The sequence below is a fragment of the Notamacropus eugenii genome, chromosome 1 (genome assembly GCF_028372415.1).
Source record: "Notamacropus eugenii isolate mMacEug1 chromosome 1, mMacEug1.pri_v2, whole genome shotgun sequence".
Taxonomy (NCBI): domain Eukaryota; kingdom Metazoa; phylum Chordata; class Mammalia; order Diprotodontia; family Macropodidae; genus Notamacropus; species Notamacropus eugenii.
The window spans coordinates 670,088,098-670,115,581 of record NC_092872.1 but is presented as its reverse complement, the minus strand read 5'-3'; the positions used below and the strand labels follow the sequence as shown (position 1 = coordinate 670,115,581).

At 36.4% G+C, this 27,484-nt stretch overlaps 1 pseudogene; it reads right to left on the bottom strand.

The window, feature by feature from the left end:
* LOC140519514 (adaptin ear-binding coat-associated protein 1 pseudogene) overlaps positions 1–18,046 on the bottom strand; it is a 61,095-nt pseudogene extending 43,049 nt beyond the window's left edge.
* Positions 18,047–27,484: the final 9,438 nt, after the last annotated feature.

Here is a 27,484-nt window from a genome sequence, read left to right as displayed (position 1 = left end):
GCCTTTCCTTAAGGATATACTGAAATGATTTTAGCTTTTGAACTATGGTCCCTGCTATAGTAGTGGCTTTTGCCTATACTGTAGTGTACAAGTCCAAAAAATCTTTTTTATACTGTCTAATACTATAGAAGAATATGTACATTAATTACAATTATAACATTTATTGAATCGCTGTTGCGTATAGCTGGAATATTACTGGCATTTCTTTTATCCAAAATCAAAAGCCCTTTTCAAAATGTATTTCTATGTACAAACCTTTTTTAAAAAAATATTATTTTTATCACTGTTTCGTCATTGGGTAATAATTTTAGAATTTGTAGTAAGAATAAGGTTTTAAGCAAGTTGGAACTATACTGAAAGAGCTATAAAACTTTGATCCAGAAATACTACATATCTCAAGGAGATAAAAAAGGGGGGAAGGATCTATTTGTACAAAAATATGTAAAGCAGTTCTTTTTGTGGTGGCAAAGAATTGGAAACTGAGAGGATGTCCCTCAATTGCGGAATAGTTGAAGAAGTTGTGATATATGAATGTAATGAAATACTATTTTGCTATAAGAAATGACAAGTAGGATGATTTCAGAAGAAAAAAACTTGGAAAGATTTACATGTTCTGATGCAAAGTAAAGCAGGCAGAACCAAGAGAACATTGTACACAGAAATAGCAATATTGCACGATGATCAACAGGGAATAATTTAGTTATTCTTGGCAATACAATGATCTAAAACAATTACAAAGGATTCATGATGAAAAATGCAATCCACCTCCAGAGAAAGAAGTAATGGGGTCTGAATGTATGCTGAAATATACTATTTTTCACTTTATTTTTCCCTTTAGTCTGTGGTTTTTTTCATTACATGATTAATATGAAAATATGTTTTGCATTATTGCACATGCATAACATATCAAATTATTTACCTTCAAAGAGAGGGACAAGGGAGGGAGAGACTTTGAAATCTGAACATAAAAAATGTAAAAAAACTGTTTTTATATGTAATTGGAAAATATGTTATTCCAAAAAAAAGAGAGAATAGCTCTTCAGCATTTCCAGATATTTCTGTTTTTCCCCATTCAGATTTAACTAATTCCTCAATTTTTTTGGTTCTTATCTAATTTAATATTGGTTTAGTAAGGAAATTATTTCTTACAATTGCTGTTTGTTGATCTATGATATGTTTCTATGTTACATGGAAAGGAAGATAAAGGGTGCCAAATTACAATATGAAGCCCTGCCTTGCTGATAAATGCTATGATCTATTTCAATTTTTGTCATGCTACAGTACTAATACATAATGAAGGCATTTATATCTTTAGTCTAGTTCTTGAACATTCATGGTTTGCCCAACTTTGATGCTAAGTATTGCCTTTACCAATGTGTATTCAGCTAGTTGGGCATTGGTGTGCTTTATTAGTTCCAATGTTTCTTGGCTTCTTGTGGTTCTAGAACATGAACAGTACCATTCATTCTGCTGTCCATCATGTCCAGCTCATTGCCTTAACAATTCTTAATAAGGTCTGCATTGTACCTTATGCTACCCCATTTATTTATTAGTTTCTTGGGATTTGTTTCATTCTACTGGCTGGGGAGATATCCCAATTAGTGACATTTGCAGAAAACAAATATTTAAGTTGCTTTCTGGTCTTTGATAATTACCATATTTGTCTCAGGGAATACAGAGTCTGTGATACTTGTCCTCCTGACAGTTACTTTGCTTTGTCATTGTCCACCTTTTCCTTTCATGAAACAGACAATGTGTTGGGTTTTTACGGGGTCATAATTATTATTTCAATTCAACAAGCATTTATTATGTGCAAGACTAATAGAAGGGAAATTAGACACTGAGATTGGGGAGCAAGGGGGAGTTAATTTGAAATAAGTGTGGAAAAAATGTGTAGGTAACAGAACATGAAGACTCCAACTGCCATGGTAAGCAGTTTATATATTGTTCCATAAACACTAGAGAGTTGCTGAAAAATATTAAGCCCATACTTATGTATCAAGAATATTAATTTGGCAGATGTTTTGAGCAAAAATTAGAGTAAGAGATTCAGGTAGTAGGAAAAACAATTAGCAGACTATTGTAGAAATTCAAACAAGAGGTGATCAAGGTCTGAAATAGAGTGGCTCTCTGTGAGTGGAGAGAAGGGAACAGGTGCAAGAGATCATGTGTAGTCAGAATCAAACATTTATCAATTGATTAGAAGTTAAGACAGAGAAAGAGAGGAAATATTTCAAATGGTTTCAGGTTATGAATATGATAGGATGGTGGTGACCTAAAGAATAATGGATAATTATTGTGAGATAGTGCTATATAGAAGGGAAAAATTGGACATAGCTTTGGACATGTTGAATTCAAGATGAGTAGACAAGTACAGATGCCTGGATACATTGTTAGTAATGCAGGACTCTACCTAAGGAAACCAACTATTTTTCTTTCCTCATAGGGGATGAGGTAACAAGATGGTATGGTGAATACACTTTAGGCCCTGGAATCAGGAATACCTAAGTATAAATTCAGTCTCAGATACTAACTAGCTGTGTGATTTTAGGCAGGTCACATCCTCTCCTTGCATCAGCTTCCTCAGAAACAATACAGGGATGATAATAGTGCCTATGTCCTTGGGTTGTTACGAGGCTCAAATAAGGTTATATTTAAAAAGCATCTAGTACATTGCCTGATACATAGTAGGTGCTGTATAAAAGTTAGTAATTATCATTATTATCATTATACATTACTTGCCTTACTCTGTCATCCTGCCAAACTGGCCTTCTCTTTGTTCTTTTTCACACATGATAATCCTCTAGCTCTTGGTTGTATATATTTGCATTATCCAACCCTGATGACTGTAGTGCATTTTCTCTGTTTCATAGATTTCCTTTCCCTTTTATGTCACTGGTGAAACACCACTTTGTGTCTGTGCATGCACACACACACATATATGCATATATATGTATATATGCATATACATATATATGTATACATACATGTATGGGTAAGTGTATTTATACATACAAAAACATTATTTTTATCCCTCAACTTAATACCCTTCATCTCTATCTTATATTAATTTGCAAGTCTTTATTCTGAATAAGTCTTACAAATAGTTATTCTTCAGGTGCTTAATGCATGCTTGCTGACTGATTGATGTGTATAGAGATTACTGAACTCATGTAACCTGACTGAATCAAGTAAGAAAACATAGAGATAAATGAATCAGCAGAGAGCCTTTGGGTCACTTAGTAGGCAGCAGATAAGTGGTCATCTAAGCAAGGAAACTGAAAAAGCACACTCATAGAGAGCAGAGAATAGTGATTCCAAAGGATGATCAGGAAGACAAAAAGTGACGAGAAGTCAAGGGTGGTGAGACTTGTAAAAAGCCATTGGATTTAACAGTTAAGAAAATGGTAAATTAGAGAAAATGGGTTCCTTGGAATGTTCATTTTGGAAGTCATATTTCAAGAAGTTGAAAGTGAGTAGAAGGCAAAAGAATGGAAGCAATGAAGACTTTGGCCATGACAGGGAGAAACAATAATAACTTTAGGAGATCATGCGGTCAAGCTAAGTGGTGGTTGTTGTTGTTGGGATGAGAAGACCTGTCCATATTTATAGTCAGCAAGAAAATAGGGAGAAAAAAAACAAACAAAAAAATTAAAGATGTTGAGGGAACAAACCTCATAGAAGGAAAAATGATGAAGCACATGAGTAGATGGGTCAGATATGACAAGGAGAAAAGCCACCTATTTAAACAGGGAACCAAAGGAATAAACAAGGGGGGGCTGTAGATAGTTTACACGGTATAGAGTAGAGGAAAAAAAGTAGCTCTATGGACGGCTTTGATTTTCTCAGTGACTTGGGAAGTGAATTCCTTTGGTGAGGAGAAGGTTGTTTAGGGAAATAGTAGGGAAAAATAAGTTTTGAATCATTGTGGGAAGGGAAGAGGGAGAATGTTCAACTCAGTCAGAATAGAAAAAAAAAAAGGAATGCCACATAGAAGTGAAGGCTCATAGAGATCAAATAATGAATTTCCAGTTCCAATATGTTGTATCATTTTCTCCAACAATGTCCAATCACAAGCAAGTTAAAAGAAAGGGGAGAGGGGAGAAGGTAACAAAGGGTTGGATATTGGGAAGTGGTAAATGATTATAAAACTAGAAAACAAATGATACAACAATATTACTAATAATAATTTATATGAGTGACTAAGTTTTTTGAATGTAGTTCATCTCCTTAGTATTAGAATTTTTCTCTTTATTCATATAAAAACTATTAGGTTTATAGAGGAGAAAATTCCCAAATACTGGCTCTCTGAAATGAACTATGAAATGAAAATGTCTTATGAAATCAGTAATGGCTGAATTAAATGTTGTCATTATTGTGTTTTTTTCTTTCCTGAATGATCATTCTCTGAAGACCTTAGTAATTTCTTTCTTAACTGCATCACGCAGGATTCCAAGAAAAAAAATAAAAGAATAATTAATGTTCTGGAAAAAACAGCTTAATAGAAAGATAAGTGGTAAATATATATTATTGAGATTTATTCATTGGGGTAGGGGGCGCAGGAAAATTCCATAGTTAGCATATACACAACCTCAGGGAGGTTTAAAAAAAATTATTTGCACACATGTACTCAGCCTGTAAAGTTTGCATTGGCTTCTGTGGCCATTTCAAGGCCTCTAATTTAACTCCTAGATATTGACATATTCTTCACCTGCCACCAAGCACCAAACTGAAACAAATAAGAACAAAAATGATAACTTATGTTTATAGACTGCTTAAAGGTTTATAGTATGATTTATTCACAACAATGCATATGCAGGAGGGGAAGATTGGAGGGAGGATGATAGTATAATAGATACATACAAATATGATTGATGCAGTGGAAAGAGCGCTGAACTTGGATTCAGAAAGAGCTAAGTTCAGATTTATCCATAGACATTTACTAGTTGTATGAACTTTGAGAAGTTATTTAGCTTCTGCCTACTTCATTTCCTCATGTCTAAAATGTGGATAATGATAGCACTTATGATTTAGAGCTTTTAGGAAGATGAAATGAAAGTAATCTCAAACAAACTAACTTGTAAATGCTTTGCAAATATTAAAGTGCTAAAAAAATTCTGGCTATTATTATTACGCTACCAGAATAATCTTGGAAAATAATGCCAGCATAATGTTAAAATAATATAAAAAATATCCTTATTAAAAAGCAAATGAGAAGGAAATATTAAGGAGAACTAAAACATAATAAATAAAAATTTTGATTCACAAATGTACTTTTTTCAGTATCTGCCAAGCCTAGAGGCCTGTATTGGGCTACCCGAGTCTTTCCTACCTGTCCCAGGTCTTCGGTTGGCCAAACCGGATAAACGTATGAGAGAAAGGACGTTCCAGAGTCGAACAGGGGTTGAGCTTTATTTCAGGGTCCGGGTTACAAATGCAGGGGGTTCTTCCTTAGGAGGAAGAGGGGGAGATTTCCTAAGGAAGCTAAGCTTAAGGGATTGGAAGTAGAAGTACAAGCGGGGAGAGAGGGGGAGGGGAGAGAGGAAAGAAAAGAAGCGGAGCCCTACTTTTCTCTTTGGCTCCACACGTGCTAAGAGAGCTTTTAGGCTTCCTCAATCCTACTTAACCTTTAGCCACACAGTTTGCATCTCAATACCGTGCTGCTAGGTAACTAGGTGTGCTCCAATCCGGGACGACCTCGAGGGCAGGGAGACTCCACCCATCAGGTATCTCCGGGGGAGAGGCGGAAATACCCGAGCTAGCCAAGCTAGCTCAGTCTGACCTTCTCGAACCCCCGCTGTTCATGGAGGGCCTCGTAAGACTCTAAGATTTAGAAGTCCCACTTTTACCCGCCCGAGACTGTCCACACGGAATTGAGCTTCCAGTCCCAACAAGTATCACTATTGTGCCTGCTTTTTCCTATCCTTATTTATTTCTGCTCATATTTAGATAGCACCTGTCCTTCAGGGTCCTCAGAGCTTACAAATGAAAAAACATACCAAATGAACTCATATTTACAACCATGCATATATATATGTGTAGTTTAATTAATAGCAAAATATTATTACCAGTTCCCAAATATTTTAGCTAATTATTCACATTTCATTTCCTCTATGTGGTAACAAGGCTCTTGTCATCTCTTATGAACCTCACATCAACCCATACAATGAGAAGAAATAAGGAGGGAGAGATCATAGCCAAAATTATGAATGGTTGCCATCGTTTTGAAGCACCTCTAGTACTCCCCACTCATTCAAAGGGATTAGGAGATGGAAAATTGGAGAGTATACACCATTAGTATCTTTGCAGAATTTAACACCTGGCTACATTTATGACTGGTTTAGAAATGGAGAACAGAAGCGGTAGAACTGAGGCTCTGATATAAGGTATCTGGGAGTTACAATTTACATATTCCTGGAAAAAGCACATGACATATGATAACATAGTTACAGAGATTAGGTTAAGTTCATGTAACAGTATTCATTCATTAAAGCAGGTAATAGTCACTTAAAAAGTTAGTACTTTCTGGCAAATCTTTCCAAAGCCTCTTTAGCCACTATCTCTAAAGATTCAACTTTCAACTTGGTCAAAGGAGAATTTAAGAGATGCTATTGACTGGGTTTAATCAAAAATCATACTATCTCCATAGTATGGGCATTTTCATTGACTATCCAACTTTCCTAGACCTCTTTCTCCTGGCTTCCTTAAAGCCTTCCTAAAATACAATGTTCTACAAGAAAACTTTCTCTATTCCAGTACTTTCACTCTATTGCTTCTACGTAGCTGTTTATATATTTTATCCCTATTAGACTGTGAGCTCCTTGAGAGCAGGAACTGTTTTTTTTTGTTTTGTTTTGTTTTTTTTTTAGATTTCTTCCTATCTAAAGTACTTGGAATGTACCTAGCACCTAGTTAGCCCTTAATTAGTATTCATGGACCTACTGACCTGCTCTGCTGATCATCCTGAATTGATCAAGGTATGGGGAAAATTAGATTAATTAGATTAATCAAGATTCTCTTACTTAATTCTATCTTCCTGAAAAACAGAGTTCTTTCCTTACCTTAGTTTCTTAAAAACCAAACAAAAGAAAACACTGATGAGTGTTTTTGAGGGGTTGGAGAAGGGATTGTGTGTAGCCTTGTTTGTCCAGAAGTTTGATTAAGACTTTGTTCACTGACAAAGAAAGTTCTTTTAAAAGGTTCTTAATATGTTGACATAGAAAGGGCTGAGAAAAAGTATCAGATTTGAAGATCAGATCATTATAACTGGAGAGAGAAATCTCTATTGACACATAAAGTGGAGATGAGAAACAGACTGCGTTGTACTGTTGCTGTTTTTTCTTGAATATTTTTCTTCCCTAGAAGTAAGTTTTAGAAAGGGAGAGTTGATCTAGGACAACACTGTAAAAAGACTGTGGAGTCTGTTTAAGGTTTCATTTGTTGTGTATTTTATTGTGTTTTTTTTTTTTTTTTTTATGGTGGGGGAGGTGGGGGGGGGTGCAGAGACTTGTTTGAAGATCACAGAGAAGGAACCATTATATAGAAAGAAAGAGATGACCGGGGGCAATCTAAAAGACAAAGGGAAAAGATTAAGAGCTCGTGTAGAGAGAGTAGTCATGGCAAGGAAGAGGCCCAGTTTATTACCAGAGACTGGTACAAAGGTGGAGAAAGTGGACAAAGACAAAAAGAGATAAAGAGAGAGTTAACCAATAAGAATATATTAAGTGCCTACTGTATGCCAGGTACTGTGCTAGCTTCTGAGGATAGAAATACAATAAATATGATGACATTTACTCACCAGCAGATCTCCTGCTGAATGTCCTCAGTTTTCTTAGTAAATAAAGATATGAGATCCTCAGTAGGAAGAGTGGGGAGTGGGGAAGATGTTTGGGAAGCTTGAGGAGAGAAGAGAATATTTGTAAAGAATGAGGCAGGAAACCAATAGAGAGGAGTGTAAAAGATTGATCATGTTTGATCTAGGCCCACCAGACCAGTCCCCTACTATATTCATGCCTAGAACTATGGGCAAAACCATCGACTATTGGCTCTGGCTCACACTTTCAGCCCTATCACGTTGGGCTCTGATTGTTGAGCTTTTCACTCGTATTGCCCATTCTCAGGCACTCCACACTACTTCTTGGTCATCTCCATGCTGTATCCCATCTTCTCCCTCAACTTTCTTTCTAATTCTCAAGCTGAAGGCAGTAATTAAATTAACCCTATCATTCCAGGAAAATAATTGTCAGCCATTTGTCCTATGACTGCAGTCATCATTCCCTGTGACTTTCTACTTCACAATATTACTCTCTACTCATGATTTCCTCCATGTGTTTCATCTTTCCTCATTAGAGGGAAGCTTCTTGAGGGCAGACTATCTTGTTTCTTGGTTTCGTAATTCCACACTTAGCATAGTGTTTAGTACATAAAAAGGCTTTTAATGAATACTTTTAAAAATCATTCATTTCATCCTTGCCAAGCTGAGAAACTAGTTGAGTAGATAAGATAACATAAATTTATAAGGTCAGCTTGGGTAAATAATTTCCTCTAATTTCTTATAATAAAGAAAATGGTTGTCAGGATTATCCAAGAACAATACATCATACTAATAAAAATAAAGTAATTGACTATTAATTTTGTCTAGGTCCTCTAATCCCCTCTCCAATCCCTCCTCACCAATTCTGTGTACACATGCATGCACACACACACACACACACACACACACACATACACACACATTGCACCAAAAGTGATTGCATTTTTGGACAAAGATTTTGAATGTTACAAGAATCTTGTAGCAAACTGATTAAAAGTTTTTCATATCTCTCAGTAAGCCAAGCAAAGAATTTATCCTCTGGAAAAAAAGGAGAAAATGTAGGAAGAGTTCCTATGCCTGTTCCAACCAGAAAGGCAGCAATTCATCATCTCTCATGCAGTAAAGTCCTGATTTGGTTTTCAATTTCTTCTTGAATAGTGTTCCCTGTAGTCAGGCAGGTAATTTCATCCCTATGTGACTTATGTCATCATGATATCCAGCTTCTTATTTAATTGAGCATTTTGTATTATTTAAACTGCTTTAGAATGGAAGCTGTACTTCCAAATAAAAGATAATTATACTTTAGAAATTATTATCAGGATGCATTTTTAAACTTATTTATTTGTGTGTTTGTTTTATTGATGTCTTTTTCACATGACAATAATTTCTTGATATACTGTCCCCTGTTGAACCTTTCAATGTAGTCAAGGGTAGAGGGAGTAGGCAGTAGTTTTAAGCAAAACCAACAAATAAAGTCACATGTCTAACAGGACATCCAACTTTCTACATTTATAGTCTCTGAAAAGAAGGAAATATATTTCATCATGTATCCTTTGGGATCAAGATTGGTCAGTTTAATCAATTAGTTTGCTTTGTCTTTTACCATTCTTTTCATTATATTGTTATAGTACATTGTTGCATGGAATCTCCCAGATTCCTTTTTTTAATAGCAGATTAATATTGTTACATTTATATATCATAGCTAACTCTTCAAAATAATTGTATACACTTGACTTACTCAACAAGCATCTCCATCGAGCACTTGATATGGATTTGATTCTTCGCTAGACAGTGTCAGAGTTTAAATATTCCTGAATTCAAGGAGCTTTCCAGATAGTTATGACCTAAAGTGCATACACATGAAACAATAAGAGCAATTTTTTTAAAGACTGTTCTCTATTGCTTTATCAAAACATACCAGCCATGCATCACATCCTTTTGAAATCCTATTCTCTGAGTCACAAAATGACTTTAAGTATCAGTCTATAATAAACTAATAAGGTTTACATGTTACTTTTCTGTGGACTGCTTGCATTTCATCAAAGGACTAACAGAAGCACAATGACTGAATTAAGAATTTTAGTTATACTAGCACGCCAAATGGAGAGATATTTTGACCAAGACAATATGAAAAAAACTTCCCCTGCCACTGTGAGGCTAAGAACATTTTTCCTAGAGGAACTCAGAGCCCCTTTCCTCAAGGTTTTCTTCCTTCTCTTACTGCCATCAGTTTTAAATGTACTCTGCAAAGGAAATTTGAATTTCTTTGGTTCTCTGGATCAGAAAAAAAAAAAAAAGAACTTCTTTCATTAGTTCATTCAAGTCACTGCAGGAAGTGAGATTAGTTTAAAAGGTTATTTTTAATTAATAGGGAAAAATAAATGCAATAATGCACAAAAACATAAGATGTTCAAATACAAAATTTCTAAAATCCAATTTTATTCAATCCTGTCTTCTTCCTTACTCATAGGATTATGGATTTAAAGGTAATGGAATTTAGAGATCATTTAATCCAGCGGTCTTCAAATGGAGATTTTGATCTGGCCCATAATTATGGGCCTTACCTCACCTCCTCCTCCTCCTCTAGCTGATTTCAAGACATATTTCCAACACAGTCTTATCCCCCTATACTCAACCACTCTGCCCCTTCATTCTACTGTGCAAATTCTCAACCTATACTTTTTTGAGCTAAGTATTAGCTTCTCATAGCAATTTTAACCCAGAGACCAAGCATCCCAAGCAGGTCCTACTCTGGTGTTATTAAGGAAATCCTTGCTTTCTTCAACCTCAAGAAATACCTAATCCCGCCATCCTGCACCTCATTTCCCATATCATTTTGTGACTGTAGTAGGTATTAAGAACTATTAAGAGTGAATGTTGTCTGAGCTCATCCAACCATTTTGGAGAATAGTTTGGAACTATGTCCAAAGGGCTACAAAAATGTGCATACCCTTTGACCCAGCAATATTGCTACTAGGACTGTATCCCCAAGAGATCATAAAAATGAGAAAGGGTCCCACATGTACAAAAATATTTATAGCAGCACTCTTTGTAGTTTCCAAAAACTGGAAATCAAGGGGATACCCATCAATCGGGGAATGGCTGAATAAATTATGGTATATGAATGCAATGGAGTACTGTTGTGCCATAAGAAATGATGAACAAGAAGACTTCAGAGAGGCCTGGAAGGACTTATATGATCTGATGATGAACTAAAGGAGCAGAACCAGGAGAACTTTGTCCACAGCAACAACCACAGTGTGTGAGAGTTTTTTCTGCTAGACTTGGAACTTTGTAATAATGCAAGAACTTTAAAAAAAAAGATTCCCAATGGTTTTCTAAAGCAAAATGCCTTCCACGCTCAAGAGAAAGAACTATGTAATTCATTCGCAGAACGTAGCAGATCATGTTTGCGTGTATGTCTGTGTGTGTGTGTCTGTGTATGTGTCTGCATGTATTATGTTTTGATTTGTTATATGATTTCTTCCATTTATTTTAGTTCATATACACAGCATGACTATAGTGAAAATGTATTCAATAGGTGTTGGGGATGGAAGCTCAATTCCATGTGGACAGTCTCGGGCGGGTAAAGGTGGGAACTTCTAAATCTTAGAGTTCTCATGAGGCCCCCCAGAAAACAGCAGGGAATCGAGGAGTGAGACCGAGCAATCTCGTGTATTTCCACCTCTTCCCGTGAGAAACGTGATGGGAGGAGCATCCCCCTTGAGACTGTCCCGGATCTGGGCACACCTATTGTTATCTAACAGGCACGGTATTCAGGTGCAAACTATGCGGCCGGAGAGCTTAATTAGGATCAGGAAAGCCTGAAGGCTCTCTTAGCGCGGGAGGCCCTTACAGGACAGAAGGCCTCTTCCCTCTTTCCTCTCTTCGCTGTCCCCTCCCCCTCTCTCTCCACTTACACTTCTGCTTCCAATCTCTTATTATAAGATCTTTGCCTCCTTGAGAGATGCCTCGCTCCCTCCTAAGGAAGAATTCCCCCTGCACTTGTAACCAGGACCCTGAATAAAAGCTTAACCCTTGTTTGACTCCAGAAAGTCTCTTCTCTCATACGTTTATCCGGTTTGGCCAACCGAAGACCTGCGATAGAGGTAAGGTAAGACTCGGGTAACCCTCAGGCCTCTAGGTCTGGCAAATAGGAAAGTATATGTAGATCCTATATAGAATTGTATGCTGTCTTGGGGAGGGAAGGGGTGGTGGGGGGTAGGTGTTGGGGGGGTAAAAAAATCTAAGTTTTATGGTAGTGATTGTAGAGCATTAAAAAAAATAAAAATTAATAAAAAATACAACAAAAAAACCTAAAAAATTAAAAAAAATTAAAATTAAAAAAATTAAAAAAAAAAAAGAGTGAATGTTGTCCTCAGAAGTAATGACCAATCAGCATGGGACCCATACTTTTCCTTTTTGTTTTGGGTGGGACAAAATAAGACAGGAAAGGGCAGTAATCTTTATCATAATTCTCATTACATTATCTTTTTCCCACAATAAATCTCTTTTCCACACTCCCCTGTTAAGGTCCAGAGTCCCACCATCCTGGTAGTCAACCAGGTTCACAACATTAGTGAACACATCCTCTTCTCACTCTCCTTCATGATACATAGATAGATAGACAGATAGATAGATAGATAGATAGATAGATAGATAGAAAGATAGATGTATATATATATATATATATATATACATATATACATACATATATATGTATTCAGTTGACAAACAGTATTTCTTTATTCTATAAAATCATTCACATCAATTCCCTTCTCTTGACCAACACATTCACTACCAAAATTCAAGCCCTCTGTGCTTGTTTATTTTATCTCCTTGTCTCTTATCTTCTTCTCTCCAGTCTATACTCCCCAGACTTGCCAAAGTGATTTCCCTAAAAACTAACCTGAACATGTCACTTTCCCATAAAGCAAAATGCAGTGACTCCCTAGGTCTTTGTGTTTAGACTCAAATATTATTTCACTTTGATCTTAGTTGTGGAGGAGAGAGAATATGAGAAGAGGACATTAGCTCTCATTGGATCTAGGACTGCACATATCTCCTGGGCCCAATTAACAATTCACACTCTTCTTTACCAAGCTAGTAGCTCTACACAGTTCCCTAGGTATGGATGTTGATGACTCATTCTTAAATAGTTTCCCACAATTGAAGATGCAGTTGCATCCTACAATTTCTCCAATATCACAATGTTTTAAATGTACAATATTTATATAATTTCTATCCAGAACAAAAAAAAAAATCAGAAGGGATTTATCAAAGTTCCTGCCATAAAGTAATAACTGCCTGTACCAACAAAACATTATATCCTAGCTTTCCTAAGTAATGATGGCTGGTAATACTTTCCTATCTCAACTACAGTCACTTTTCTCTATCTCAAGGATATAGAATGTTGTACTGAAATTATTTATTTGCATTTTTTGCATGTCCAAAGATAAGAAATCATAACCGAAGTATTTTTTAATGAGACAAATCCAATCTGCAAAAGCAGAGGTTTGAGAAAACTTTCCTGGATGTCAATAATGACATTAAACAATTTCAGTTAATATTAAGAGAATTTCACACTATGTCTCATCAGATAAGCTGGAATACTCACAACTTAACTCAAAGTAAACTGAGTGAAATTCCTCTCAAATTTATATTCCATGCTTATCATTATTTTTAAGATTGTTTTGGATATGATTTTAATCCAGCATATTAGAATATCATCTCTTTTCAAAATATATCATAAGGTTGACAAAGATGAAATTTAACACTTTCTTTGACTTCTTAATTCTGCTGTCAGTTAGAGCACTCATTACTCCGGGAAAATCATGCAGTGTCCCAAACTGCACATTTATTTGATCTAAGGCTACTCTTTTCTATTTTGTCTCTTTACTATGGAAAGATGGCCACTCTTAATCTTACCTGTCACTAAACAGTTATGTCCCTACTTAATTATGCAAGTTTTAGGAAGTTTAAGTATCTCATAAAATAATATCTTAATGGAATGTTATAATAGAAGTTCAAAGGCCTACATTCATTCTCTCATCATACTTCCCGGGATGAGTCTTCTCACTCTAATATCCTATGGTCTTTCCATCTGAATATAGCACCATGCCCCTCATCACCACCTCAAATACAAAATCAGGACTGTCATAAGTGTTCTCAAGTAATTTCAAACTTCTACCTTCAATATGTGATTGCTATCACTTTGGTGTCAGAAATCAACATCTAAGGAGATATCTCTAAATCAATTTCAAAAATTGTCCAAAATCTTTACAGGAGAGTTTCGATGAAATTCAGGCAGAGTACAAAGTGGGAAGTGAATATCAAAAACAGAAATTAGGAAAGCTACAACAATGAAACAGAGCTACTAATTCAGGGCCAACAAACTTGAGGTCCCTCTATTCCTGAAATTTTCCTGGGTAAAGAGAGAGAAATGATGAGTTTGCCGTTTGAAATTACACAAGATGCTACCGCTACAGTTTCAGGTATCAAGTCTTTATTTGACCTTGCTACAGTCCTCCTACATTGAGCCTCAAAACCTCACACCAGGTCCACCAGGCTGTATTCTATATTCTTGAATTCATTTATGGTTGTCTATACTGTCAATACCTCTCTTTGACTAAATTCTTCAACTAATACATTTTTATACTTTAAAGTTATAAAAGGAAATGGCTTTGAAGAATTAGTGAGTTTTTATTAAAAGATTTCATATGAATAGTCATATTAATCAAATGTCCATCACTTGTCACAACCCTTCCTTAAACACACCAGCAAATTATTGACTCTGTTTCCTCATTCTTTCTCTCATACCTGTAAGCATTTCAATGATCTGAAAAATATTTTTATCAATGCTCAGTCTTGACTTCAGTGTTATAAAGGGTAGAAGATACAGTTTTAATTTTTACAACACAGATCTCATCATGTCACTCCCCCCTATTGCATAAACTCCTATGGGTTCCTATTGCCTACAAGAGGAAATACAAAGTGCACTATATGGCATTAAAATCCCTTAATAATCTAACTCCATTCTACCTTTCCAGTCTTCTTATAGCTCACTACATATTCTTCAATCCAGTGATGAGAGGGCGAAAGAGAGAGAGAGAGAGAGAGAGAGAGAGAGAGAGAGAGAGAGAGAGAGAGAGAGAGAGAGAGAAAGAGAGAGAGAGCACATTGAAAGTTCATAAGGGAGAGGGAATTTCTAGGCTTCTATAGTAGGTCTTTTATTGAAGAAGAGTGCCACGGAATGAGTGACAAAAACATTTTGGCAGGAAGAGTGAAAAAATTATAAAATAGTTGTGAACAGGAGAAGAGAATTGATAGATTTGAGAGATCTTCAGGATGGGAATGTTTGTTTCTTTTTTTTATATTTATTATTTTTAGATTACAACATTCATTTCTACAAAATTTTGAGTTCCAATTTTTCCTCCAATTTGCCCTCCTGGGCACCCCATAACACCTTGCATTCTGATTACCCCTTCCCTCAATGTGCTCTCCCTTCTATCACACCCCACCCTTCCCTTATCCCCATCTTCTCTTTTTTCTTGTAGGGCAAGATGTATTTCTATTACCCCATTACCTGTATTTCTTATTTCCCAGTTATATGCAAAAACAATTCTCAACACTTGTTCTTAAAATTTTGAGTTCTATCTTCTCTCCCTTCCATTCTCCCCACCCATCCCCACTAAGAAGGCAAGCAATTAAATATAGGCTATGTATGTGTAGTTTTGCTAAAGACTTCCATAATAGTCATGTTGTGAAAGACTACATGTTTTTCCCTCCATTCTAATCTGCTCCCCCATTTATTCTATTCTCTCTTTTGACTTTGCCCCTCCCCAAAAGTGTTTACTTCTAATTACTCCCTCCTCCCATTTGCCCTCCCTTCTATCATCTCTCTCACACCGCACTTATCCTCTTCTTCCCTGCTTTCCTGCAGTGTAAGATAGATTTTCATGCCAAATTGAGTGTGCATGTTATTCCCCCCTTAAGCCAAATGTGATGTGAATAAGCTTCACTTTTTCCCTTTCCCTTCCCCCCTTTCCCCTGCATTGAACAAAGCTTTTTCTTGCTTCTTTTATGAGAGATAATTTACCCCATTTCATTTCTCTCTTTCTCCTCCCAATATATCCCTCTCTAACCCTTAATTTTACTTTTTTAAATATCATCCTTTCCTATATATATTTATATATGTATATAATCCTTCCAACTACCGAAATACCGAGAAAAGTCTCAAGAGTTATAAATATTATCTTTCCATGTAGGAATGTAAACAGTTCAACTGTAATAAGTCCCTTATGATTTCTCTTTCCTGTTTACTGTTTCATACTTCTCTTGATTCTTGTGTTTGGAAATCAAATTTTCTATTCAACTCTGGTTTTTCATCAAGAATGCTTGAAAGGCCTCTATTTCATTGAATGACCATTTTCCCCCCGAAGTATTATACTCAGTCTTGCTAGGTAGGTGATCCTTCTTTTTAATCCTAGTTCCTTTGACTTCTGGAATATCATATTCCAAGCCCTTTGATTCTTTAACATAGAAGCTGCTATAACATGTATTATCCTGATTGCATTTCCACAATACTCAAATTGTTTCTTTCTGGCTGCTAGCAATATTTTCTCCTTGACCTGAGGAATCTGGAATTTCCTACAATATTGCTGCAAGCTTTCCTTTTGGTATCTCTTTCAGAATGCAATGGGTGGATCTTTTAAATATTTATTTTGCCCTGTGGTTGTAGAATATCAGGGCAGTTTTCCTTGATAATTTCATGAAAAATAATGTCTAGGCTCTTTTTTTAAATCATGGATTTCAGGTAGTCCCATAATTTTTGAATTGTCTCTCCTTGCATCTATTCTTCAGGTAAATAGTTTTTCCAATGAGGCATTTCAAACTGTCCACTATTTTTCACTCCTTTGATTCTGTTTTGTAATTTCTTTTTTTTTTCATAAAATCATTAGCTTCTATCTACTCCTTTCTAATCTTTAAGGAATTAATTTCTCCAGTGAGCTTTTGGATCTCCTTTTCCATCTGACCAATTCTACTTTTTAGGGCATTCTTCTCCTCATTGGTTTTTTGGACCTCTTTTACCATTTTAGTTAGTCTGCTTTTTAAAGTGTTATTTCCTACAGCATTTTTGGGTCTCCTTTAGTAAGCAGTTAACTCAGGTTTTATCATTTTCTTGCACAACTCTCATTTCTGTTCCAAAATTTGCTCTACTTCTCTTACTTAATTTTCAAATTCCTTTTTGAGCTCTCCCATGGCTTGAGACCAGCTCATAATTTTTCTTGGAGGGTTTAGATGGAGGAGCCTTGACTTTGTTTTCTTGTGATCTACCTTATTGCAAAACTATGATTCAATAGTGTGATTCTTTTTTCTGGTTTTTGCTTATTTCCCCAGCCATTTATTTGACTTTTGAGCTCTTTGTCAAGGTGGTTCTCTGCTTCCAGTGGGGGTAAGAAATGTATTGTCAGCTGTTCAATCCCCCCACAATCTGTGGGTCTAGAACTTTAAATACAATGGCTTCAGGTCTCCCAAATGCTGCTGTGGGCTGCAGCAAGTTCCTCTGCCCCCTCCCCATGGGCTAGGGCTGAAGCAATACATTCTCCTGCACTGGTCCCATAGGCTTTTCCTTTTAAATTCTTCCATGATTTCTTTTTTTCATATTTTTAAAACCATTGGCCAGTTTTTCTTTTACTTATCTAATTTTGCTTTTAAAATCCTTCTTGAGCTTTTCCAAGAATGCTCTGTGGGCTTGAGATCAGTTCATAATCCCTTCTGAAATTTCAGATGGGAGTACAGTCTCAATGCTGACCTCTTTGGTATTTGTGCTTTTGTCCTTGTCCCATAGAAAGATTCTATGGTCTGTTCTTTTCTGGTTTGCTTCTTGCCCATGATTGTAACCCCTTTCCTGAATTTTAAAGTGGATCTCTGCTTCTGGGGCACAGGCAACTCTATCCCATCCTTGTTGTGCTGAGAACTTGTGGCTTTATATATTGTGGCCTCTGGTTGTTTCAGCTAGATGATAAAATGCTGCAGCATACCTGGTGCTGAGCTGACTGGTGTGCAAAAGTAAAGGGCAGGTTAAGTCTTTCTGGGTTTCCCTGGACTTACACTGGAGCTTGATATGTTAAGTGGAGGAAGTCTCCTCTCCTGAGCTAGAGCATAGGAGAGCTCATAGGCAAACCCATCTGCACTAGTGTCTTCCAGATTCCCTTGCGGGTACTCAGGCATGTCTGCAGTCTAGTGTTGGCTGTTGCAGGCTCCACCTCACTGGGGCTCAGGATCTCCTCCCAGTTTGCTGAGGTGGGGCTGTCTAGGACAGTTCTGGTTCTGCACTGGTCCCCTTCAGTCACAGCAAGAGGGACCCTGTTTGCAATTTTCCTAGCCTCACAGGCTAAAAGACTATTTACCCCTTCAGCTGATGCCACTGTTTCTGGATTTTTCCTGGGAAAATATTCTCTGGGTTTTTCAAGGTCAACAAGGGGAGGGGGATAGCATTTACTGATCACTTGGCCATCTTGGCTCCCAGAAGTTCAAGTAGGTTACTTACAGACATTTAATCTGCAGGCTAGTAATCTCAGGAGTGGCAGCTGCAGTTGTCTGGGATTCTGTGCTTCTCTTTCACTCAGTTCCACTGGACTCTTGTCCTGCATAGATATGTTTGAAAATCCACAGTGCTGCTGCTTCTTCAGATCACCCAGGTCTTCCTCCTTGACTCTGCTATGCATAGTGAGGTCTGCACTGGTACTGCCTGTGCACTGTGTACCCCTTGCAGCCCTATGCATGAGATCCTTCCCATCGACTTTCCAGACTCTCCTGGATTGGAAATCTGCCACACTCTGTCTCCTATTGGATTCTGCCACTCTAAAATTTGTTTAGATTCTCTTTTCAGAGGTATCTGAAAGAGTTTGTCTTAGAGCTTATGTGAGTACTTGCTCTTACTCTGCCATCTTCGTTCTGCCCCCAACTATTTCACATATATTTCAATATAATGTATTTTCTTTGCAAGTTTATTCATTTTATGCACTTAGAAATATCATTTTGAGAAATGGTCCATAGGTTTTATTAAGGCTTATAAAATAGTCCATGGCACAGAAAATGTTTAAATTCTTGTTTTAGAGACAATCAGAAGCTAGTGAATGTTCTAGAACAAGGCAGGCACATGATTAGACCTTTATAAGTAAAGAAATGACCTGGCCATCACACATGCCCCAGTCTTGCAGAATTACAGCAGTTAAGATAAAGTCTTTCAAGTGGTATGATGTTTGAAGGGACAATTGTTTATCCTCTTCTCTAAACAGCCACCTCTTTCCAATCTACCCTGATTTATATAACAGTGAAGAAGATCTCTGTTTTCTCTGACCCCAAATTTCAAGGGTGCTCTTTTCAATGAATGATGAGCAGAACCAAGAGAAATTTGTACATAGCAACAACCACAGTGTGCAAGGAACTTTTTTTGGCAAATTTAGTACTTCATTGCAATGCATGGACTCAAAAACTTTTTAATGGACTCTTGAGGCAAAACACCTTGCAAATCCAAAGAAAGAACTATGGAATTGGATAACAGATAGAAACAGATCATTTTCTTTTGTATTATGTGTTGTTTTGTTTTATGATTTCTCCTATTCATTTTAATTCTTCCATGCAATATGTATTTAATAGGAATGTATGTGTAGAACCTATAAAATATTATACACCATATCAGGAAGGGAGTGGGGAGGGAGGAATGAGGGGCAGGGAGGGAAAAAAATCTAAGATATATAGAAGTGATTGTCGAACACTGAAAATAAATAAAATAATTTAATTTGAAAAAATTAAATGAACTGAATAATCCCTGGAAAAAAATAAATTTTTTAAAATGCGCATACCCTTTGACCCAGTAATATGCCTTCTAGGACTGTATTCCAAACAGATCATAAAAATGGGAAAGGGACCCACATGTACAAAAATGTTTATAGCAGCTCTTTTTGTGGTAGCCAAGAACTGGAAATCAAGGGAATGTCCATCAATTGGGGAAATGACTGAACAAGTTATGGTATATGAATGTAATGGAATACTATTGTGCTATAAGAAATGATGAACAAGAAGACTTCAGAGAGGCCTGGAAGGACTTATATGAGCTAATGTGTGAAAGGCACAGAACCAAGAGAACTTTATACACAGCAACAACCACAGTATGTGAGGAATTTTTTTGGTAGACTCAGCACTTCATAGCAATGCAAGGATGTAAAAAGCTCCCAATCGATATTGGAGGCAAAATGCCTTCCATATCCTGGGAAAGAAATATGGAATTGGATTGCAGAATGAAGCAAAGTAATTTTATCTTGTGTTATGTTTTGTTTTGTTTTTCATGGTTTCTCCCATTCATTTGCATTCTTCTGTGCAACATGGCTATGGTAAAAATATATTTAATAAGAATGTATGTTTAGAATCTACATAAGATTGCATGCCATCTTGGGGAGAGAGGGGAGAAGGAGGAGGTAAGGAAGTGGGAGGGAGAGGGAGAAAATGTAAGATATGTGGAAGTGATTGTAGAAAACTGAAAACAAATAAATTAATTTTTAAAAAAAAGCAACTGTTATCAAAGTTTTTACAAAAAAAAAAAGCACAGACACCAAATGAAGAATCCTACTCTAAGATAAAATATGAACTCTTGTTGGACACTGAAATATCAACACAGTCTAGCTGCACCCTATCTTTCCAGACTAATTTTAAATTAGACCTCCTTCTCCCCACTACATTTTACATTGCTGCCAGATTCACCTGAATGCTCTTTCCAATAGAGGAATATTTCATCTTCAGTCTCTGAATCTTTTCAGAAGGTTGAAATGCTCTCTTTCCTTAATTAATATTTTCAGAATCTCCAATCAAATGTTATTTCTTACTTTCAGGGGTTATATTACACGTTCCCTGGGACAGCTAGGTGGTGTATTGGATAGAGCACCAGTGCAAGAGTCAGGAGGAGCTGAGTTCAAATCTCACCTCAGACACTTGACACTCACTAGCTGTGTGACCTTGGGTAAGTTACTTAACCCCAATTGCCTCATTCTGGGTCATCCCCAGTCATCCTGATGAATATCTGGTCACCGTATTCAGATGGCTCCAGAGGAGAAGTGAGGCTGGTTACCTGCACAGCTCTCCCTCACTCAAAACAAAGTCAAGTGCAAGTCATTATTTCTCTGATGGCATGGTCTTCTTCAGCAACGAAGGATGAACACACACATACATGCTCCCTATTTCTACAGGTCCTCTTCCATATTTTTATTAGCGATCTTCCCTTCCCCTAGACAAGATCAAAGTATATTTGCTTAGTATTCTATATTTAGTTTTCTTTTTATAAAGACATTATTGTATTTGTACATGGTAGTTTGTATTTATTTTTCTGTCATTTGTATCCCTCTTGAAGAATACAAGCTCTTTGAGTGCAAGAACTATTTCCTTTTATATCTTTGTATCAGTGGAGCTCAGAATATAGTTCTGACTCATAGCAAATGATTAATAATTGCTTCTTCAGTTGAAGTGACCATACAATTTCAGATCTAAGACAAGAAGAGATTCTCAAAGCAGCAACAACATCTGGGATCAGCAACGAGCATTTGTTGTGTCTACTCTATGTCAGAGATTATACTAGTTCCTGGGGACCCATAAACAAGAATGAGAAAATCCTTCTTACCAAGAAGCTTAGAGTTTAAGCAGTTACACATTCTAAAGGAAGAATTTAACTTAAGCAAACCATTTTTTTTTTGTTCTAGTTGCTAGAGATCCATAAATACTCACAGTTGTTGATACTGATGACCCTGATTGCAATTCTCCCAGCATTTATCTTCTACTCAGGGGAGTAAGTTGGACATTTATTGAGGCTTTAGTAATACTGAAATGCAAGGGTGCAGTCACCTTCTGAATCGCAGCATCATAAACAATTTGAGATGTCCTATATCCAGTCACCTTGCCTCTGGACCAAGGCCATATAAGCTTAGAGCCTAATGGATAAATGCCGATTCAAGACAGGTTTATCTATTTCAAAGAAGGGGGAAGAAATTAAATTGGTATATAGCAGTATGAAATAAAATAAAGTAAATAAATTTCCTGACTCAGGTTTACCAAATATTGAATCCTCATGAAAGAGACATTTGTTTCCCACTGAAACCATTGAAGACTATAGGTGTTTTGTCCCCACAAATAGAGCTGCTATAAAGAAATGTGTTTATTCATTCAGATTCTTTTTCTCCTTCATTGATCTCTATGAGGTATAGGCCTAATAGGGGTAGAGCTGAAAAGGTACACATACAATTTCATAATATTCTGAGCATATTTGTTACAAGAGTAATAAATAACTAATTTTAAAGGAGTTTTATTTTTCTTTTAACCTAAATAAATATTTCTAAATTAAATAAAAATTAACTTAAAAAGTGGTTAGCTAGTAAACATCTATTGGATCAAATTATTATGTAGTTTGATAGCCCTGAAATGTCCTTGATTTTACCCACATTATTATTTGACTCAATTTAAACTTTTATAGAAACCTGCTATACACCATTTACTAGGAGGACCTTTATAGGTTTATCATTTCATCACTTTCTGCCTACTGAGAACTTTCAAATTCACTTAGGTACTACTATAATGGTTTAATACTAAAACTTTGAGACTATTGTTTTTAAAATTACTCACTAGGGCCATAAGGTCATAGGTTTTGAGATCTATTCCCACCCCTTTGTTTTACTGATGAGAGGGAAGAGAAGTTAAATGACACATTTACCTCAGGTCATGTGAGTAGTAAATAGCAAAGTTAAGATTTTTGCCAAAGTCAGCATACCTTCCACTCCTCTAAGGTGGTTTTTTGTTTTTTTTTTTTTTTTTTTTTTTTTAAGAATGACAACTTTGCAGAAAGATTTTAGTGATCATTTTTACTGAAGCAAATCTGTGGAAAAATAAACAGACAAACAACCTGGGCCATATAAATAGACGGGTCTTTCTGCCTCTACTTATCACCACCTCATCTACGTTGTCTCAACTGTTTTCATATCTTCCCTCTTCCACTCTCTGTCTTCTTTCCCACAGTTCTTACACATATCTTCCTTATGAACAAATCAGTCATATTAATTATCTGCTCAAAATGACTTTAGTGGTAACCCCTTACAAGTAAATAATGCTTCTTTATTTAGGATGGTATTCTAAACCCTCCATAATCTGATGATATCCTACCATATATTTTAGGTTCTAAAAAAACTGGATTACTCCCTGTCTCTCATACATACCTCACACTGCCTCTTTTGGGATAGGGGAGATCTTATTCCCTAGGTAGGAGCACTCTGAAGTATCCTTTCTACATGTTTATTCTCTTATACATTTTTAGAGTTTAATTTAAATGCAACTATAACTCTTTCCCTGAGTCAATGATAACCTTCTTTTACCACATATCTCGCATAGGAACTTGGTTAAATGCATTTACCTTGCATTTTATCATGGATGATTTTGTACTAGATTTTTTGACATTTTCCTCTACCATATTATACAAGGAGAGTAGAATTTTTCTTATATCCAAACTTTGTATATCTTACAATACTCACACAGTACTCTGTACTGTCGGGAGCCCCATGCCAAGACCACCCCTCTCTTTTTACTCCTCTTTTTACTGTAACGGGACAGTGTTTTTCAGAGTTAAGGGCCAGCAAGCAACCTGTGCCCTGAGCCTGGCATAACCACAATCCTTTGTGCTCAGCCTCTAGATGAACTCAGCAAAATCCCAGAACTGTTTCACACCAGTATCACAAGATCTCTGAGCTTGGACAAGCAACTGTAGTACCGGTCTTCGAGCCATGAAGTTCTGCTGTGAATCAGACTTGTCTCATTGTTGCTGTTATCCCTCCTTTGTCAGGGTTACACCTCATTATGTAGCTATTGATGTAAGTATTAAATTTTGTCTATACTAAAGCACTAGAGAGGGCCCCAGCACATATGTGTCCAATTTCTTTCCACCAGTGGAAAAAGTGTTTTGTTTTGTTTTTTTTTTTTGGTTTTGTTTTTGCTTATAATTATTGCTAGCTCTTTGGTTTATTTTATTTTATTTTATTTTGAGAGTTAACTGTGGTTTTGGTAACCTGTGTGAGTTCTCCTTTTTTTTCAGAGTCAACAACAGTTGCAGAACTTCTGTAGTTCTTTGATCATTTGGTCAGAGTTGACAGTATTTAACAAATATTTCTTGAATCGTATTGAATTCAGTTGAACTGTACCTACTTCATCAAAAACCAAGTCTTTTATCTGACATCCCTATTAATGGTACCACTATTTTCTCAGTCTTATTACATCAACTCTGACTCATTGAAAGCGTTATCTTTGATCCCCCTACATCTACTTTGTCACCAAGTTCTGTCAGCTATTCCTGAAAAAGAAAAATCTCTCATTTCCTTTTCATTTTACTTTATGACAACTATGCCACCTCAAGCCCTTACATTACTTTGAGACTATTATAATGGCTTTTTAACTGATCTTAGTATGTTCAGTCTCTTCTTAATGGTTTTCTATCTCATATACTGCCAGGATAAACTCGGAAAATATCACTTCCTCAGGGTAATAATAAAAAAATGAATGAAAAACATTTGTAAAGGCATTACTTCATGTAAAACACTGTGCTCTAAGCTGAGCATAGAATTAGAAAAGGCTAGATAGTCCTGGGTCTCAAGGAGCTGACACTGACTGGAGAAAAGACAACATGAAAGAAAATTCAGTTGGAAGGCAGATAGAAAAGACTGGAAGTCCTAATGGTTCAGCAGCAAGGAAGACGGCAAAATCTAGGTGACTAGAACAGATGGGGGGAAAGTAAAGGAAGATAGCCTAAGCAGTACCAGATTTCAAAATATATTACAAATTGTAATCACGAAAATAATCTATTAATGACTAAGAAATAAAGTGGTGAATCAGTGGAATAGGTTAAATACACAACACATAGCAGTAAATGACCGTAGTAATCTATTGCTTGGTAAATCCAAGGGGCAAGAACTAACCATTGGACAATAATTGCTGGGAAAAATGAAAAGGAGTTAGGAAGAAATTAAGCAAAGACAAACATTTCACACCGTATACCAAGATAAGGTAGTAATTTCATAGGTAAATTAGGGGAGCATTAGAAAAGGTGTGTGTTCATTCTTCGTTGCTGAAGACCATGCCATCAGAGAAATAATGGCACGACTTGCATATGACTTGTTTTCTGAGTGAGGGAGGGCTGTGCAGGTCACCAGGCTTACTTCTCCCCTAGAGCCATCTGAATTCAGTGACCAGATATTCATCAGGATGACTGGAGATGACCCAGGATGAGGCAATTGGGGTTAAGTAACGTGCCCAAAGTCACACAGCTAGTGAGTGTCAAGTGTCTGAGGTGAGATTTGAACTCAGGTCCTTCTGACTCCTGCACTGATGCTCTACCCACTACACCACCTAGCTGCCCCCAATCGGAAAAGGTATCCATTAGATCTATGAAAAAAAGGGAGAGTTTATGAACCAACAAGGAATAGTAAGGATCATGAGAAATAAAAATAATAATCTTCATCATATGAAATTTAAGTTTTGCACAAATGAAACCAATCCAGCCAAAATTAAAATGAAAGCAGGAAACTAGGGGACAGATTTACAGCAGTTTTATGTAATAAAAGCCTCACTTCTCCCATATAAAGGGAGCTGCAACACATTTATAAAAATAAGATCCATTTGCCAATTGATACACGGTGAAAACATATGAATAGGCAGTTTTGAGGAGAAATCAAAGCTATCAATATTCACATGAAAAAATATTCTAAAACATTACTGATTAGAGAAATGAAAATTAAAACAACTTTGAGATACCATCTCACACCCATCAAAATGGGTAACGTGACAGAAAAAGTCAAAAGAAAAATGTTGGAGGGAATGTAGAAAACTATGGACACTAATACACTGCTGGTGGAATTATGAACTGGTCCAATCATTCTGAAGAACAATTCAGAACTATACCCAAATGGCTATAAAAGTATGCATACTGTTTCACCCAGCAATGCCACTAGTAAGTCTGTATCCTAAAGGAATCAAAGAAAATGGGGAAGAGGGAACCCTCTTTGTTCAAAAATATATAAGAACTATTTTACTGGTGGCAAAGGTAGAGAAATTAAGGGGATTTCCATCAATTGGGGAATGGCTGAATCAGTTGTTGTATATGATACTGATGGAATATTGTTGTGCTAAAAAAAAATCACAAACAGGGACAGCTTGGTGATATAGTGGATAGAGCACTAACTCGGGAGTCAGGAGAAACTTAGTTCATATCTGAACTCAGAACCTTGACACTTACTAGCTGTGTGATCCTGGGCAAGTCACTTAACCCTGATTGTCATGTCCCTCGCCCCGTAAAAAAGACAAATAACATAGTTTCAGAAAACCTGGGAAGACTTATATGAAGTCATGCAAAGTGAAGCAAGAAGAACCAGCAAAACATTATATATAGTAACAGTAGTATTGTAAAAATGATCAGCTATGAAAGATTTAGCTATTTTGGTCAGAATAATGATTGAAGACAATTCCAAAAGACCTATGGTAAACAAAAAAAAAACAACAACAAAAAACGCTATCCACATCCAAAGAAAAAACTGATATACTATGAGTACAGACTAAAGTATACTTTTTTTCACTTTATTTTTCTTCCATGTGTACGTGTTTATATGTATGTGTTGCAACATGGCTAATATGGTAATGTTTTACATGACTTCACATGTCTATAATCATATTGCTTCTTCAGGGACTTTAGTTAAAAGGAAGAGGGGTATAAAATGGAAAATGAAAATGGGGTGTATGGCCTGAGGAAAGAAGTTGCTCTGCTAGAACTGTTTAAGAAGCATAAGGATTGCCTTGTAGAAGAGAGAGTCTCGGTGAGATTCTGTAACGGAATTTTTGTTGACCCATTCAGTACAATTTTGGGTCTTCTGAATGTATTCTGATGTACAAGAGCTAGAACTGAAAGAATGAGAGTGATTGTTACAAGCTTTGACTTTTACAAGATGTGATGAGAAATAGGACAAAGGACAAGGGAACAAGGGACTAGAGATTAGAAGAGACTGCAAGAGTTCAAGTGGCTCACCAATTGATCAAGATTGGGAAAGGAAAAGAGAATGACCACAGCAAGTGGAATGGTCTGGAAAAATATTTGGGGATGAAGAGATTAGAAGTCACAATGAATATGAAGAGTAGGTTTACGAGGAGTAAGGTATAAAGAGAAATGGAAATATAAAAGGATATTGTTATATAAAGAAATTTTGGAATTTTTTGAACATGGAACTATAAAACTTCAAGGTGTTGACAAGATTAAGGGTACAGTGAAATAGGTACAGGAAACAGGACATGGGAATGAGTATATGGAGAAAGTAGAAACTTAGGTTATTTGAAAGAACACTGACATGCATGTTGAATTCCCTAGTATAAGGGAATGATTTGGCATAGGGAGGGAGGTTTGAACTAGGTAGTAAATTTATTAGGAAAAGAGGGAGTATATTCTGGATCTAGATTAAGTGATCATTTTGGATGCATGAATTTCAAATGTGATAGCATTGCTGAGGGATGAAAATAGGCTCAGAGGCTGGGGTGCAGAGTGGAGGGTAAGGGAGAGTCTAAAAGCGGTAGAGAACAAGGAGTGCTTCAGCTACTAGGAGT